The 15,348-nt window shown below is 56.3% G+C and overlaps 1 long non-coding RNA gene across 1 annotated transcript; it reads right to left on the reverse strand.

Annotated features, from left to right (window-relative positions):
• Positions 1-4,300: 4,300 nt before the first annotated feature.
• On the reverse strand, positions 4,301-15,272 carry LOC122225223. The gene is made up of 2 exons (XR_006205155.1): positions 15,154-15,272; positions 4,301-4,607 (listed from the first exon to the last, which is right to left on the reverse strand). It is a non-coding gene; the product is annotated as an uncharacterized LOC122225223 (long non-coding RNA).
• Positions 15,273-15,348: the final 76 nt, after the last annotated feature.

Consider the following 15,348-nt stretch of genomic DNA (forward strand, 5'->3'; position numbering starts at 1 on the left):
CCCAAAAGTGGCATTGCTTTTATTGAATCGCTTTATAACAGATGAACGCTAGAAACTCACACTTATAAAAGAAGTTGTATACCATGCTTATGTTACAAAATAAATGCTCACCCATAGAGGGCCGCTTTTGACCAGACGTCAAATTTCATGGAAAGAGTGCCACAGGTAAAAACACAAAGAACTAGAAGACGGTGGGGAGCCATCAAGGGCTGCTCTTGGTCCCCAGACCAGCTGTTACCAAAGGTCCCGCTGAACGGGCAGGACCCGCATCCGTGTGTCTGTGGCTGACGTGTTCAATCACCATCTGTGACATACTGGGGTGGGCGGGGCACTTCCTGGTGAAATGGTCTTGGGCCAGGATTTTACGCAGCATAATGTCACCACCGTGGCAGTCGTACAAGAGACAGCAGTGAAGGTCAGGCTTCCAGGGACACCCCACTCAGGATAATATTTAACTGGGTCCCAGTCACCCCATCGTGTCAGAAGAAAGGAGGAGGAGAGGCCTGAGTGACACAGGCCATTTAATCTTTTGCTAAGAAGAATTTTTTTCCCCCAGCAATTAGGAGAGCCTGGGACTCAGTCACAGGCTCAAAAGTTCCTCATTCCTTGTATTGTGCTTTGCTCTGTTTTTTGTTTTAAGAGACTTGGTTTTTTTTAGCATACTTTTAGGGATACAGCTTTGGGCAACTCACCTCACTTCTCAGCCTCAATGTCCTCATCTGGACAGGGGGACCATGGCTCACCCCTACCTAACAGGATGGCCGTTGAGGAATTAAATGCGGGGATAGAAGCAAAACCCTTCACACGGTGCCCAGAATGCCATAGGCACCTGCTTGACTGATGCCGGTATTGGCCCATACCATGATACACCTGCTGGCCAGATCCACCTGCTGGTCTGTGAAATCCTCCTGCATTTCCTGTCAGGTAGATGTTGTTCCCAGAGAGGTGGCCTTGCTGTCTCACCTGCGGAGGAATGAGGAATGTGGCACCGGCTCTCACAGGCTGCCCCACCCTACTGCCTGCATTCTCACCCCCACGGCCCTCTGCTCCTGCCCCCCGCTTCCTCTCCTGCCCCCCCGCCCCTCCTCCCTCTGTGGGAGCCTCCAACCAAGTCTGAGAACAACCCATCAGAACCCACCTTCCGATCCAAACGGCCCCAGTGGAGGTGGGAGGTGGGGAAGGGCCAAGACCCTCCATATGAGGTTCAAGCAATCCCCCCCTGGCGGGTGGACCGCGCATGCCTGCAACTTTCTCTTCTCTCTGGGTTTGGGCAGCAGATGATAGATCCAAGCCAGAGGCTGCCAGGGTAAGGTCAAATGGTTTCGAATGTGAACGCCTTGTGGCAGAGGCTCAGAATATTCCTTTTCTTCTCCAGGTGCGTGAATGACAGACACTAGATGAGGATAAGCGATCAGCAGGGTAACAGGCATAGGGGGTGACAGTTTCACATTAGCAGTACTGGGCTGGCAGTGGGGCAGGTGGGAGAGATTGGCTGGGGCGGGGGGGTGAGACTGGGGACAGCATCTGGGACCATAGAACATCAAAGCCCCAAGACCCCACAGGGCAGCCAGGTGAGTCCTACACTCCTTGTAAGGTGAGGAAGCAGAGGCCCAGGGAAGGCTCAGGGCCACGGATCCTTCCCAAACTTGGGGCTCCTGGCTCCTTCTCCAACGTTCTTTACCCACACTGAAGCCACCTCTCCCTCTAACACAGCAGACACATAATACCGGGGACCAAGCAAGGCATGAATGAAGAACACACGTTATCTACTTCTGAGCGCCTCCTGCCGGGTGGGGGGCTGTGGACAAGGCTCCCAAGGGGCCCAAGCAAGCCCTGGGGGCCCTGGAGGCTCCTGCGAAGGGCAGAATTTGAGCAGATCCCCCAAGATGATAAGCAGGCCTCGGGAGGACATGTTGCAGGGGCAGGTTGTGAGGGCAGCGGGAGTGGAGCTGTTGGCCTGAGGCGCAGGGCACGCGGATTCCTAAAGCGCGAACAATCCTCACAATTGAAGGCCGAGGTCAGGGATGGCTGGCCAGGGCTGAATCCAGCACCCTGCCAAGGACACGCTCCCGGTAGCCGTGTTCTAGGCACCTGCGGCCTCGCAGCTCTTGGGCGGCCTGGGGTGTGGGAGAACAGGGCCCAGGCCCCCTCCACTGTCCCTCTGGCAGCCTCCAAACACGCCCTTCCTGTTGTGACAACTCGGTTCTCTGTGCAACTGGTTCCAGCCTGTGGCTGGGTTTCAGATTGCGGCACGTGTGCTCATGGAGGCTGACGGGAGTATCACGTGGGCACCAGGGAGAGCCTGGCCGCCCGCCCAGCCGGGCCTTGGTTAATTACGGGTCACGGCCTTCCTGCTATGGGTCCACAGGGCACCCAGAGACAGGCCCTCCCTGGGGCCAGGCCTGGGGACAGAGCCACCGCTCCCCCATCCGTGCAGTCGTGGGTCCGTCAGCCTTCACCGGGCACCTGCGGGGACGCGTCTCAGGCTGGGCACCCGGGGAGCGTCCAAGGGGTTCAAGCGGCCCTGGCTTCTCCCAGCCCCCAATAATAATCATGGCTGCCACGCAAATGACCCCCTTCCGTGGTGACAGGCCCCGTGGCGGTGCTGTGTATGTTGCAACTCACAACCACCCCCACTTTGCATTTGGGGAAATTGAGGTTCAAGAGGTAAAGTGACTTGTCCAAGGTCATGCAGCTCTTGTCTGGCTCCCAAACCACGCCCTTCGCATCCCCAGACCCTGCTGGGTCTCCCAGCACAGACCGCTCAGGAAGAGCAGGGCTCGTGTCACTGGCCAGTGTTCCTGGTCTGGGGGCCTCCCTGAGCACTGGCCCTGGAGCCTGCCAGACGTCGGAGGCTGCTTCTGGACACTCGCTCTGTGGTACTCTCTCCCACTTCCTTGTTTTGGCTCTTGCTGGCTATTCCTCACCGGCTAATGGCTAACGTCCCTTCTCAAATACACGGTTCCTCGGAGGCCCTCCTCTGGACGCTTCCAGAAGACCTCTCACATGGCCCTGTCCCCCTTTGGAAACCACTGAGAACACAGAAGTCGTCTCCAGCAACTCTCCTGCTATATCTTCATTTGTCACACTGAGGGTGTGACATTTTTTTTTTAAATTTTTTTAAAAGTGGGCCTTCCCTTCCCAACCAGATAGAAGGGCCCTGAGGGGAGGGGTCACGCCCATGCCTAATGGGAGGGAGCAGCCCAGATATGGATCTAACCCTCCCAACTGTGGGGCAGGAATTGTGCTCCCCATTTACAGATGAGAAGAGCGAGGTTCAGAGAAGTGACAAACCTAGCTGAAGGAAGGGAGGGGGTGATGCTGGGACCTGGACCCGCCATTTCTGCCCAGCCTTTGGGAGTGTGAGAGCCCTGCCCACATTAGGCCCAACCCAGGCGTCTCAGTGCCCCGCAGCCCGCAGCCCCCTAACCTGGGCTCAGGAACTGTTTGCTGCCCAAACCCTCTCAGTGCAGATGTGGAAACCTCTCACTGCACCCACTGGGCATGGTAGGAAATTCAGCCAACGGCCCTGGAGCGAGAGAGAGAGAGAGACAGAGACAGAGACAGAGACAGAGACAGGGCATGAACGGGGGAGGGTCAGAGAGCGAGGGAGACACAGAATTGGAAGCAGGCTCCAGGCTCCGAGCTGTCGGCACAGAGCCCGACGTGGGACTCGAACGCTTGAACTGTGAGATCATGACCTCAGTCGAAGTCGACGCTTAACTGACTGAGCCACCCAGCTGCCCCTCTTTTTTCTTAATGAATAGACTTTTTTTTTAAGTTTATTTTAAGAGAGAGTGGGGGAGGGGCAGAGAGAATCCCGAGTAGGTTCCGCACTATCAGCGCAAAGCCTAACACCCAGCGTGGGGCTTGAACCCATGAGCCGGGAGATGCTGATCTGAGCCAAAATCAGGAGTCCTATGCTCAACCGACTGAGCCCCCCAGGTGCCTCAATGAATAGACTTTTTTTAAGTTGATTTGTTTATTTTTGAGAGAGAGAAAGAGAGAGAGCAGGGGAAAGGCAGAGAGAAAGAAAGAAAGAGAAAGAAAGAAAGAAAGAAAGAAAAGAAAGAAAGAAAGAAAGAAAGAAAGAAAGAAAAGAAAGAAAGAAAGAGAAAGGAAGGAAGGAAGGAAGGAAGGAAGGAAGGAGGGGAGAGAGAGAATCCCAAGCAGGCTCTGAGCTGTCAGTGCAGAGCCAGATGTGGGGCTTGCTCTCATGATCTCATGAACCGTGAAATCATGACCTGAGCGGAAATCAAGAGTCAGACACGCTCAACAGACTGAGCCACCCAAGCGCCTCGATGAATAGATTTTTTTATGCGCTTACGTTGCCTCTACGCCTTTTCTGTGACTCGGCAGCTCGCGTCTTGTTATCTCTGATAAAATCCCCTTCCGTGCAACACAGCGTATCCATTTGGCCCCTGAAGGACACCTTGGTAGCTTCCAAGTTTGGGCGATGGGGAGTAAAGGTCCTATGGGCGTCCAGGTGCAGGATTTTGCGTGGACCCGAGTTGTCAGCTCGTCTGGCTCAAAACCAAGGGGCGCTAATGTATTTTTTCAGTGGGCAGTCATTTTGGACCCTGGAGACGGAGGGTCAGAGAAAGCACCTACGAGACGAGACATGTGGGTAAGTACGTGTAGAGTTACATGAAAATGGGAGAGGCCACCGGAGCACATTCGAGCTGGGGAGAAAGAGAAGATGAGCCAGTGTGGGAGAGCTTGAGCCTGTGATGAGGGAAGTGTGCAACCCCAGCTGACCACCAGGCCGTGGTCACCGAGGCCTGAAATGTCACCTGCAGGCAGAGGAGGGGGGCAGATGCCGCATCAGAAGATGCTTTGAAGCCTCAAGGACATGTCTCTTTTTAAATTAGCTTGTTCTTTTATTTTTTTTTAAATTTTTAATGTTTTATTTTGGAGAGGGAGACAGACAGAGAGACAGAGCATGAGCAGGGGAAGAGCGGAGAGAGAGGGCGACACAGCAATCCGAAGCGGGCTCCAGGCTCCGAGCTGTCAGCACAGAGCCCGCCGCGGGGCTCGAACCCAGAACTATGAGATGAGATCACGACCTGAGCCGAAAGCAAGAGTCGGATGCCCTAAGGACATGATGCCCTAAGGACATGGTGTTTTAATTGGGCGTCAGGAAGGGGCAGGATTTCAGGGGGTCGAGGTGGGAGCTAAAGAAGACGCCAGGTTGTGGGCACAGTGTTTGCTGTGGCCCTGGGACTAGACACTGCGGAGCAAGGATGCCTGGGGGGGGGGGGGGGGGGGAGAGAGAATGCCTGGAGGCTCACCTGTATTTACAAATGGGGAAGCCACTCTAGGCCAAGTGACAGGGGGCCACCCGGTGCCGGTGGGGAACCGATGCTCCAAAGACAACCCCAGACCAAGGGGATTCCTGGGTGGCGGTCGGTTGAAATTTTCCATGCACAGTCCTGTTTCCTTTCTTTCTCAAAGCCTTTCTGTTTGGGCTTCCTTGCCTTGGGGCGTGAGACACAGCAGCCTCCTGGCCGGAACTGGGGTATCGTATCCCCATGACACGCCCCTCAGTTTTTGTGGCCGTGACTCAGCCTTCACCTTCGCCCACATTCTGGCTCCACTAGCCAGGGTGACCTTCTCCAAGAGTCGGTGGGCGGGGCGGGACCTGGAAACTTTTTAAAGTTTCCCTTGCCCAGGGGACGGTGGGAATGGGGGAGGCGGGACCCAACAACAAAGACCTACTAAGAATAACAGAAGAGCAACCCCCTGGCCGGCAGGGATGACTGCCACCCTCCTGTCGCCACCCACACTGAGGAAACAAGGAAAACAGACTCAGAGGTCAAGGAACCGAGAGCAATGTGGGCGGGGATTCTCCCAGGGAGGTGGCTTCCAGAACTGGGCTTTGAACTCAGGTCTATTGAGCACCAACCAGACGCTGGACACTGTCCTGGGCACCGGGGATGCCATGGTGAATGACACAAGCCCCTGCCCTCGTGGGGCAGACCTGCTATGGGGGAGAGGGATCCCCCACAAATCAGCGAGGGAGCAGCAAAGTCACTCTCAGGGCCTTGGAGGGAAGCCCTTCCTCTCCCTGCCGGCTGGTTCTGGGGATGCCACGTGCACGCTGCTCTCCTTCCTCCCCCCACCCCCAAAGTGGCTCTTTCCCCTTTTCCAGAAGCACCAGATCAAAATTCTAGGCCACCTCGGGACGCTGGCACGGTGCGGCACGCACCCTTCGGCTTAGGGGATTCCTAGAGGCTCAGAGGCAGAAAGGTCCAGCGAGCCACCTGTCCCAACCTTCTTCTCCATGGTGTATCCCCCCCACCACACCCAGGGGCGACTCTCCCTGGGACAGGGGGCTCACTGCCTCAGAAGATGAGCCATTCCAGAGCTGGACAGTGCTAACAGAAAGGTCCCGCTTATGCCACACCAGCACCTACCCCCTCATTCCTTCCGCCCGCGGCTCCCCGTTCTGCCCTCTGCCCATTACATAGGACTCTTCTTCACCTTACAGCCCTTCGGATCCTTCACGCTGCCCTTGAATCTTTTCTTGGGAGGACCTTTCCTCAACTTTTAAACCATTCCTTGGACCCCGTCTGGTCTTGCTCTGGCTTGTCGGTGCCCCCAGCACCTGCTGCCCTAACACGGTCCCAAAATGCTTCACCAAGTGACCGTCGAGGACACAGAGGATGGAATGTCACCCTGATCTCGAGCTGTGCGTCGTCTCCGCCTGGAGATGGATGGCAAAGGCCCGGGCAGCGGGAGCCACACGGCTGGAGGGTGAGGACAGTCACAAAGGAGCAGACACCTGCGTCCCCTTCGGTCAGTCATCCAGCTGACCCGTATCCCATGCCTCCTGACGCCGGGCCAGGGCCGGGGGGGGGATGCTGGAGTGGCCCTCGCAAAGGCTTTGCAAGGGGGAGAAAAGAAAAAAGCAAGCAAACACCTGACTAAGATCGTCCTAGCCGGTGATCAGTGCTTTGAGGCAAACAGAAGGTGAAAAGAGACCGTGGAGCCAGTCCTGCAAAGAGCGAGGGGAAGAGAATTCCAGGTAGAGAGGCCCGCCAGTGCCAAGGCCCTGGGGCAGGGAAGAGTGTGGCACACTCAGAGGCTGCTGCGAAACGAGCAGGGGCAGAAATGGGAGGGCGGTGGGAGATGAGGCCAGAGGGGTGAGGAGCGTGAGTTTATTCTAAGATCCAGGGGAAGTTCCTTTGGAGGGCATGAGGCCTCAGATACGATCTGACTTATGCTTTAAATTCTAAGAGAAAGGGGAGACCAGTGTAGACAAGAGCTATCAGTAAAGCCTTCGTGGAAGAGTCTGTGAAACCTTCCACCGCGGAATTAGAGATAAGTCACCATCTCCTACCAGAACTGAAAAATTCAGCTCTTCACTGCAGTTTCTCTCAAGAAGACATACAAATGTTCCATAAGCACATGAAAAGGAGGTCAACATCCTTAGCCATCAGGGAAACGCAAATCAAAGGCACAGAGACCCATCACTTCCCATCCACAAAGATGGCTAGATGTAAAAGGACTGTCAAGGGGCGCCTGGGTGGCTCAGTCTGTTAAGCGTCCGGCTTCGGCCCAGGTCGTGATCTCACGGTTCGTGGGTTCGAGCCCCGCGTCGGGCTCTGCGCTGACGGCTCGGATTCGGATTCTGTGTCTCCCTCTCTCTCTGCGCCTCCCCCGCTCACGCTCTACCTCTCCCTGTCTCAAAAATAAATAAACATTACAAAAGATTTGTAAAAGACAGTCAGTATTGGCGAGGCCGTGGAGAAAAATAAATCCAACACGCACCGCTGGCGGGGACGTTAAATGGCGCGCTGTGCTTTGGAAAACAGTTTGGCAGCTTCCGAAAACGTTTATTTATCTGTGATTCAGCCACCTAGATATCTACCCAGGGGAAACAAAAACCTTTGTCCACATAAAGACGGTGCACAGATATGCAGAGCTGGTGAGTGGTGTTACTCACAATGGCTACGAACCGTGACAGTGGCTACAAAGTAAAAACAACTCCAGGGCCATCAGCTCGGTGCTGGGTAAACACCATGTGTTCTCCCCACCCCTACCCACCCGTACCCCAGCAGTCAAAAGGGGGGAAACGCTGGGGTATCCTGTCACCTCAAACACATCATGCTAAGGACAGGAAGCTAAACATAAAACATCACATGCTGTAGGATTCCATTTACATGAAATGCCCGAAAAAGACCGATCTATAGAAACAGAAAGCAGGGTAGCGGTTGTCAGGGGCTGGGAGTAGGAATGGGGACTTCCTGTAAACAGGCATGGGGGGTCTTGCGGGGGACGGAGACGTTCTAAAATTGGATTGTGGTGGTTGCCCAACTCCGTACGTTTGCTAAAAATCATTGAATTGAGTGTTTATGGTTTAAATTGCAACCTCAACAAAACTCAAGCACCCGCTGGATTTTATGGTCCGTGATGGCAGGGACTGGCCCATCTTTTTCAGCGAAGTGTCCCCAGCACCTAGAACAGCTGGGCACACAGTGAGCACCCAGTAAATATTGGCGGAATGAACGAATGCACGCATGAATGAACAAAGCCATAAAAAGTAATAGCCTTTAGTTGGGCGTACGACTCCGCGGGAGGTCCCGCCCTCTCTTCTCTCCTGCATCTCCCTACTTGAAAGACTTGTCTACGTGGCTGGCCCACTCATGGGTCTCCCTGCCGAGCTGTGACCTTGCACTCCCAAGTTGTGAAGTCCCAGTGTCCCCCCTCCCCCCACTCCAGGTCTCAGCACCGTGACCCTGTGCAGTGCTCACCCCTGGCTTTCCTGAAATGCCGTGCCCTGCCTGTTCCTGTGGGCTGACCTAGGACAGCTGCCCTCTGCCCTCAGGCCACCTGCTGGGGCACCCCTCCCATCTCCACGCTGGTGGCCCTCAGTTCTGTGTCACTGCCCAGCCTAATCCTCAACTGCCAGCGTGACAGTTCAACGTCTCTAAAACCGAAGGTCCTCATTCTGCTGAGCCCTGCTCCCCCGCAGAGCCCCTGCCTTGAAAGAACCTTCCAGGGGCGCCTGGGTGGCACAGTCGGTTAAGCGTCCGACTTCAGCCAGGTCACGATCTTGCGGTCCGTGAGTCCGTGAGTTCGAGCCCCGCGTCAGGCTCTGGGCTGATGGCTCGGAGCCTGGAGCCTGTTTCCGATTCTGTGTCTCCCTCTCTCTCTGCCCCTCCCCCGCTCATGCTGTGTCTCTCTCTGTCCCAAAAATAAATAAAAAACGTTGAAAAAAAAAAAATTAATAAAAAAAAAAAAAAAAAAAAGAAAGAACCTTCCAGAAACCTGGGCATCCTCCTTGACGCCTCTCTCCCCCTTCCTCACTCATCCCCTCGCCAAGTCCTGTCTGCGCTATTTCTAAGCATCTCCTCTCTCTCCAGACCGCCGCCTTCCATCATTCAGGTGACACTTCTCTCTGTGTCCCTTACTGAAACCACAGTGACCTTTTTATAGGTGAGGATGCTGTGGGCTGCGGGCATCAGAGGCCGTGTCTAGACAGCTCAGGCTAACGGTAGCACAGAGAGGAAGGACAGTGGAATGGAAGGAAGAACCGAACGGTCGGGACCAGGGAAATCGAGAAAGTGGGTAGCCCCCACACCCTGGCCTTGCAAGCTCACGGTCCTTCTTGCAAGGGGACTCCGCCTCAGTAACTCAGCCTCACAGTCTCTCCGCTCTGGTCTCAACTGGGCCAACGTGGGGGAGGGGCCCACGTAGCGCGAGCATCAGCTCTTTCCAGACCCCCGAGGAAATCACCTGTGTCCCGCAGCCAGCCCTCCCAAAGCCCCAAGCAGCTCACGGGCCCCCCTGATCCTGAGCATCGGTCCAGACACAACCCTGAGGGCTGGCCTCTCTGGCCCACTGGCCCCGCCCACCCCTGTCCAGCCACACTCAGCTCGGGCCCTTCATGGCACCTCCTTCATGACCTTCAGTGCCTGCGCTCCGTCCGCGTCACTGCATCTCTCCCCGTCCTTGGCGTTGTTCCTTTCTCTCCCCTTTAGGATGACCTCTGCTGGGGCGCCTGGGTGGCTCAGTCGGTTAAGCGGCCGACCTCGGCTCAGGTCATGATCTCGCGGTCCGTGAGTTCGAGCCCCGCATCGGGCTCTGTGCTGACAGCTCAGAGCCTGGAGCCTGTTTCAGATTCTGCGTCTCCCTCTCTCTGACCCTCCCCCGCTCATGCTCTGTCTCTCTCTGTCTCAAAAATAAATAAACGTTAGAATGACCTCTGCTAAGCGAGGACTTGCCCGTCCTGTTCACGGCTGGGCCCCAGGGCCTGCTGATCAAACGGCCGACGCCCCTCCAACACCGGGGGACTCCGTGGAAAGGCAGGGACGTCGGCTCGCTGGAGAGAGATTTCTGTCGGGGACACCTTCGTACCAACAAGAGTTTGCCTAGAAGTCAGTTTTCCGACACATTTCTTTTCCCTCTCAGTCGGAAAGCTCTGATTTCCTTTTCCACGAGTCCCCGATTCAGGAGCCGGTGACCTTCTCACTGTTCACGACCCAGTGCCGTGACCCGGAAGCGGTGTTATTTCACAGTCACGAGGAGCGGGGCCTCACTGAACGTCTCCTGGAAAGCGCGGCTGACACTGAACAGCGAGGGGTCGGGCAGGCGGACAACCGCCCTCCCGCCACGCAGTCGAAACTTCGCCTGTGACTTCTGGCTCTCCCAAAGCGTAACTCCTGCTGATCAGAAGCCTGACTGGTAGTGCAAACAAGCTGATCAACACACATTCGATATGTATTGGTTATATACCGTGTTCTCACAGCAAAGCGAGCTAGAGAGAAGAAATTGTATCACAGGCAAGAGAAAATAATGTTTACGCTACTGTACTGATGGAGAAAAAGCCACCGATGAATACGTAGACCTGTGCAGGTCAAACCTGCGTGGTTCAAGGATCGGATGCACTCGAGTTAACTCCATTTTGCCCCGTTTACTTAACTCTGCTTTCAAGGCTCAAACCCCTTTCACACAAACGCCCCCTGCTGGGCAACTGAGAATCGCTCCTGCCTCCCGAGCCCCTCCCGCCCAGGTGGGCAGAAGCCACTCCCGCCACCCCCCACCCTCCCACCTGCACACCCTGAGTTCACCTCCTCAGCTCTCCACTGCTGTGCTTCCCTCCCGCCCCTTCCCATCTCCATCATCCTCCAAAGCAGCCCCCAGACTCACATCTCTAAGGACACCAATCTTGTCCCTCCTCAAAAACATTCAATGGCTCCCTAGTGCCTGCGGAATAGGTCCAAGTTCTTTAGCCTGGCATCCAGTATCCTTCGTGATATGGCCCCGAGCCATCTTTCTGCAATTAGCCCTCACCATTCCCCCGCCTTCCATGCAGTTTCCACTCATTCTTTAAGGCACAGCTCAAACTCCTCCTCCTCCAGGAAGCCGCCCCAGGTTGCCATGCTGCTTCTCTCGCACTGAGCCTCTGCGGTCTCTTTCATTGCTGCATAGGCCTGGTCTTTACAAGAAACAGCTCGTGAACTCCTTGAGGGGCAGGCGCGGATACTTCAAAGGGGTAGCAAAAATGTGTAGCAAAACAGTTGTAGCAAAAAGCTGATAGTGATTTGGCACTTTTACAACCGTTATCTTCCTTTTCTCTCCATGACTCTCTGAGGTGGGCGGGCACAGGCTATTATCTCCACCCTGCAGCCGAGGAAACAAAGCTCAGAGAAGCTAAGTAACTTCCCCGCAGGCGCACAGCAAGAAAGCAGGGGGGCCGGGAGAGAGCTGGTTCTTCTGCCCCGATTCTGTCCTTGTTCCGTTACCCCCTGCAGGCTCCCTCGTGTGCCTCCCACACCTCATCCACGGAGAGTGACAGCCAGGATCTCTGGATTATCATCTTCAGTGTCAGTTCCTGGACACTGTCCCGCGGCGACAGTGACCTGCTGTTTCCACGTGAAAAGGAAGCCCTTCCCTAGCAGACAGCGCCCTGTGCTGGAAAGAGCCGGTGGGAAGTTACATTTGCCAGGTCCGTGCCCTTCAACGGCTGTGTGACCTTGGGAAGCTCCGCCCACAGTGAAGGACCAGCCGCGTCCCCTGGTTCCCAGATGAGGTGCTGGCATTTGATGATGATGATGATGATTTCTTAGCAGGCCCCTCAGGCTTGGTGAGAGAAGCAGTTTGCAAGCTGCGTAATGTAACCGTAGGGGAGGGAGGCGCGGGGCTCGTGTGCAAAGAAGCCCCGGCCAGGTATCCCCTGGCTGATTCCCCGCTCGCCACTCACAGCACCTGCTGAAGAGAAGAATGTGTTTCCCCGTCCTCCAAGATTCAACGGGGCCCCTGCCGACCTCGGGGAAGAAGTCCATCTTTCTTAACACTTGGCCTTGTCAAAAGTAACGAAGTCCGCCACAGGAACCTGTCACACGTGCTCTGTGTTCTTGCGTTCTCCCCACCAAGGCTGGAGGGGCGATCGCCTGGGGCCTGGAGGACCCCAGCACCTGGTTCTGCCCAGTGACCAGGCACCCAAAGGACCTGCGGCGTGTGGGGGGAGCTGGGGGTGTGGGGGGCCTGAGGAGGGGGGGGTCTGCTCCGGACCGGCCGCTGGCAGGAAGGGGGGTTCTGGATGATCTTCCTTCACAGGGAAGGGAGCCTGGTCCTGCCCGGAGCCGGGGCCGGTGAAGCAGCCGGCGCTCCTGCAGCCGGGCTGGGGAGGTTTGGTCCTTCTGTGGCCTGAACGATGTTCATGCTGTCGTCCGTGTTCAGTGATGACCCAGGGGTCTTGTCTTCATCTTGATGATCCGTTAGCGGCCTTGTTGGACACTGATATTCCGTGTAAGTGTTTATATTCCACGGGAGGCCCCCGCGCTGTGAGGACCAGGCCTACTCCTCCTGGCCATCAGGGCTACTTTCTGTTCCTCGGGGACAACGTCAGAGGACAGAAGTCCTCTGGTCTCTCCAGCTGGAAGAGCTCTCGGAGCCCCCATTTTAAGATGTCTTTTCCGAACCACCGCGGGCCAGCAGGGCCTAAGGCCTGGGACGGAAGGCGGCCGCAGCACGCTGCTCCGTGGGCGGGTGGACGGGGACACAGTTGGAACCCTGTGCCAGTCCACCTCGCTGTTCCAGCCAGAATGGGAATCAGGCCACCGTGTGAGTGGTGAGACCCCCAGCAGGAGAGAGCTCTCACGGTCCCCTCTCCCCAGGAGGCACCAGGGTTCCAGCACCTGACCCCTTAGGGGTGCTCTAGGTAAAGCAGCTCGGGGTGGGGGGGTGGGGGGGAGAGGCTGGGGGCAGTGGGGGATGGGGGAATGGTCACGAGGGACGAGGCCAGCGAGGTCCCACTGACCCCTGCCACCGCAGTTCTGTGGAGCATGCCTGGTCCCACCCCCCGCCCAGGAAGCTGCCACCAGCGGTGGTCAGTGAGGCCTGCTACACTTGGACCAGGGCCTACACGGCCACCTGGGCCCTCTGTCCGGCCACCTTCGAAGTCCCGTCCAAGCTATAGCTTCCTCGCCTGAGCCCTGGAAGGAGGCTGTGCTCAGGAACTCAGTCTCTGAAGATCCACCCAAGGACCTGGAAAGAGAACCTTGGGGTCCAGCTGGAGCTTCCAGGCAGCGTTTTTATGGAAGGAAAATCAAGGGGGTTAAACTCGAAAATGAAAAAAAAATTGTTTTTGGACAAGTGGCAGTCAGGCGAAGCCTGTGGCTCTACAGGGGACACCGCAGGCCCCCAGGCTCTGTTTCTATATGAGGCACCAGTGAGCGTGAGATGGACCGTTCTGAACACTTCCAGGCGCCAACGTATGGAAATTCTATTTGCAACTTAAAAGCACAGGAGATACAATATAGTTCAGGCTGGGATAAAACAGAAGATATGTGAGAAGAATGTAAAAATACATTGTCTAGGGAGCCTGGGTGGCTCATTCGGCTAAGCGTCCAACTTCCGCTCAGGTCACGGTCTCGTGGTTCATGGGTTCAGGCCCCACGTCGGGCTCTGTGCTGACAGGTCAGAGCCTGGAGCCTGTTTCAGACTCTGTGTCTCCCTCTCTCTCTCTGCCCCTGCCCTGCTCACGCTCTGTCTCTCTCTCTCTCGCTTTCAAAAAAAAAATAAACATTAAAAACATATTAAAAAAACACATCACCCTCCCAAATGAGAAACAGGCAACAAAATCGGACGATGGCCCTGTTGCCTCACGAAGGGTCCTGAAATGCCCTGAGGGCAGCACCTGTCCAATGACACAGTGGACACCTTGTGGGTGCCTGGTCACTGAGCAGAACCAGGTGCTGGGCCCGAAGACAAGCTGGCCAGGGTGCCTGCAGCAGACCCTCCTCTGCCTCCCTGGCCTGCGGGAGGGTGACAGCCTGATGCTGGGGAGACCGAGGGCCAGGTGGCCTGGAGGAAGGCCCCCTGGGCTGGCCGGGAGAGGAGGCAGAGCTGGAAACAGGACCCAGAGGGAGGACAGATGGCCCAGGCAGAGAAGAGTCACGTGGGTTTGGGGCTGGTGGACAGAGCGTGCACGGAGGGCTTCCTGAATCCCCCCAAGGACAAGAGGCTTGTAGAACCACCACACGCTGGGGAGAAATGGCCGTAATTCCGGAAAAATCCTGCTGGCTGGAGGGTGGAGCCTGACTGGCTGGGAGGGGGCTGCAGGCTGAGACCGGTGGGGGCTCTGGCAGGGGTCCAGGTGGGAGGTGGGGGGGGGAGGGGGGGAGGGAGAGGAGGCTAAGTGAGGAGGCTGTCACCAGGCTTAGGGGCTGGGGGGGGAGGGGAGACTTTCAGGAAGACATCTTCGTTCCCAGCTTCAGCACCCAGTTTGCCAAGTAGGCAAATGATGAATGTAGTCTGGGAAAAACCAAACAAATCAAACCAAGAATCATTGCGGGGGCGCCTGGGTGGCTCAGTCAGTTAAGCGTCTGAATCTTGATTTCTGCTCGGGCCGTGACGTCACAGTTGGTGGCTCCAAGCGGACAGTGCGGGGCCTGCTTGGGATTCTCTCTCTCTCCCCATCTCTCTCTGCCCTTCCCCCCCCCCCCCCCCCCCCGCTCTCTCTCTCTCTCTCTCTCTCTCTCTCTCTCTCTCGGGTGCACGCATACTCACTCTCTCTCTCTCAAAATAAACTTTAAACAAAAAAGAATCACGGTGAAAATGACCCTCAGACTTTGGGAACCTGCGCCCCCGCCCCCCCCCCTCCCCCCCACAGTGCCCATCCAAAGGGAAATAATGGAAGCTGACAAGAAAGCGCCAAGTGCCATCTGGACGAATCCACGCGAGGACCACTGCTGGAGCCCTGGGCCCGGCCATGAGCCGCGTTTACAGCCGCTGTTCTCCCGGCCTGCTTCAGCCATCGCGCACTTCCCACCCTCCTGTGTTCCAGAAGCTCAGAGGAAACATCTGATGTCACTAATGGAACAGTCAACATGTGACAAA

The sequence above is a fragment of the Panthera leo genome, chromosome B4 (genome assembly GCF_018350215.1).
Source record: "Panthera leo isolate Ple1 chromosome B4, P.leo_Ple1_pat1.1, whole genome shotgun sequence".
NCBI classification, from domain to species: Eukaryota; Metazoa; Chordata; class Mammalia; order Carnivora; family Felidae; genus Panthera; species Panthera leo.